Source organism: Sceloporus occidentalis, unplaced genomic scaffold (genome assembly GCF_023333645.1).
Source record: "Sceloporus occidentalis isolate IW3139 unplaced genomic scaffold, rSceOcc1.0.p SCAF_36, whole genome shotgun sequence".
NCBI lineage: Eukaryota > Metazoa > Chordata > Lepidosauria > Squamata > Phrynosomatidae > Sceloporus > Sceloporus occidentalis.
Genome location: NW_028317016.1, coordinates 4268295 through 4271157, shown reverse-complemented (window position 1 = coordinate 4271157; position 2863 = coordinate 4268295).

Here is a 2863-nt window from a genome sequence, read left to right as displayed (position 1 = left end):
TAATATTTTTTTATTATCTTTTTTTATATCTTTTTTTTTATTTTTTTTATTTTTATTTTTTTACATTTTTTTTTATTTTTTATATATTATTTTTACACAGAAATGGTTAGAGGTCCTCCTAGGGACCTCCTGAACATGCCAGTGATGTCACAATGACATCACAGCTCACATTATAATTTTTTTTTGTATTATATATATTATTATTTTAATGATTTATTTAATATTATTTTTTAAATGAATTCACTTTTTTTTTTCTGCTTTTCTCTTTCAGGACGGGAGGGGGAGTGAGAGAGATGGTTTTTCACTCCCCTCCCCGCGATCCCCCTGCACCGATCACACTGTGATCTCTATGCAGGTCCTCACAGACCTGCATAGAGATCGCAGCGTCTCTGTGCCTCATCGGATGGCAGGATATCCCCGCAGGGGATATCCTGTCCTCCGATGACCTTCCGGGTTACGTCAGCGCGATCGGGCACTTTCAACCGTAACAGCTTACCGGCTTTCATGCCGGAAGCTGTTACGGGAGATCGGGCAGCAGAAAGGGGTCTCGACAGCCTGGTCTCCCGCACAGCGGCAGGGTTGTGTCCCTGACGCTGCACGAAGGGCTGGACGTACCGGGACGTCCATAGGGGTTTCTTTGTGGGCGTTTTTTGGACGTCCGGGTACGTCTATAGGGGATTGAAGGGGTTAATCTTGTGGGAGGACACTAGGGCATAATTAGAAACACACATTAGGGCTGGAAGGCCAGTACGTAGTCTGCAAATAGTCCTAAGGTGGTTGGGTGGGCCTTGCCCAAGGGGAACCTCAAGTTCTCCTGGGTAGCTGATGGGAAGTTGAAGTCGGATAGCATCATCGAGAAGAAAGACCAATGCAGCCTATCAAAGGCCTTTTCTGCATCAAATGACACCAACAGACAAGGTTTGTGTTGCCTCCCAAGTTACAAATAATACATTTCCGGTATTGTCCGTAGGCTGTCTACCTGTCCTAATATCCATTTGGTCAGGGTGAAGTAACATCTGTAAAATTGGAGAAATTCTACATGCCAATATTTTGGCATATATATTTATGTCAGAGTTCAATAAAGAAATTGGTCTGAAGTTGTAACACCTGTCTGGGGTTTTACCTGGTTTGGTATGGTAACTACATGCACCCTTAAGTTCTCCTCTGGGATAGTACCCTTCTCTACAAAAGCTTTATAAAGTTAATGCAAATGTGGAGCTAGAATAGGGTAAGGATTTCATTGGTCTTACACATTTCATTCGTAAGCGTTGGTAATTTAAATGAAGCAAGGTACGAGTTAATATTATCCCTAGATGGCTGGGGAGTGAGATTATCATCCTTAAGACTATATAAACCCGAGTAATATTAAGCAAAAAGGTCTGCCATCCTGGTAGTCGATAATGTTTTTTGGCCAGTGTCATCAAGGATAAAGTGGGATCGAAGAGCAGCTGTATCTTGTCTCAACTTTTTGGCTACCATGGAATCTGCTCTATTGCCTTTAGCCTATATTAGGCAAACTGTTCTCAGAAAAATATGTCAATAAATTTGTCTCAAAGTCTCCTCTGTTATCCATATGAAGAGGCATAAGTCAAGGCAGTTTTCCTGTGGTATATGAAACAGACAAAAGCATTAATTTTAAGCTTGAATTTCATATAATGGTTAAAGACTGAAAAATGATGAAATCACTTTTTCATGGTTTTTCTACACAGATTTATAAACAAACATTCTATATTCAGAAATGATCTGATCAAGTGATTAGCGACCATACTATTTGTATAGTAAAGCAATACAAATAGTAGTTTTACATGTTACTAAAGACTTTAGAAGTAATGCTCCAAAGCTTCATCTAGATGTGACTCAGCTGTCCTAGTGACATTGAGTTAGAAGGTAACCATATCTAAGTACTACAAATCACGTGCATTGTGAAATATCAGACTTCACCGCACCTGCTGTATTACCATCATTTGTAGTTAAAGTATGTAGTTCTTTGGCTTCTAAACTAGTCTGGATAATAAAGGTATGCAGCTGCTCAGCAAATCTAATAATATCTCTTAGTCCAAAAGAGTATTCAAGCACATGTGATTTTTGGGGGGAAATTAAGGCCAAGTGACGTATAAAGACTGGGCTCTGTCATAGGCCTGACACAGGACAGCACCCTAGCTGCCTCCTACCACTTATCTCTGTGACCTCCATCCTGTTGAGCACAGCAGTAAATTCACTATGGAAGCTGTGCCAAGATATCTGATGTCTCTGTCTAGCCCATTGAGCTGTGGTGCCGTGGGGAGCCTGATCCACCAAATAGGAGCTGGTGTCCTAGGCTTAGTAAAATTAGGCCAAAATACGCCATTATTCCCTGTTCATAGGCTTTGGATTGACATAAATAAGAAACCTATTGGTTTCCAAGCCCATATTACTTCTGTCCACTCTGTGGTCAAATCTAATTGCTGTACTTCTTAAAACCCCCTGTGATAGGGTAAAGCATGGCTTCTATGTAAAAAGGAGATTGGAAAGAGCAGTTTTTCCCTGTGACTAATAAGTTAACTGCTGGTACGATGCCCAGGTTGACATCAGCCCCGTGAGATAAATGCAGGGTGGAGTAAATGGCATCTCTCTCACTGAGCAAAGGATATTTTCTCTACAAAAAATTGAAAGGAACAGGAGGTGTACCTGGGTTCCAGTTTATGGCAAAGTGGGCTGGTAAGAGGGATAACTTTGGCTGACAAAGTGTTCAATTTGTGCTGTTTTTGTTTTGTACTTGCTTAGCTGGCCAGACCTTGGTTAGCCAGGTAAACACTGCTATTTAGTAAGCCTCCTAAATAGGAGTATGTTTTTGTTTGATTTCTGTTGTGATACAAGTCTGAAA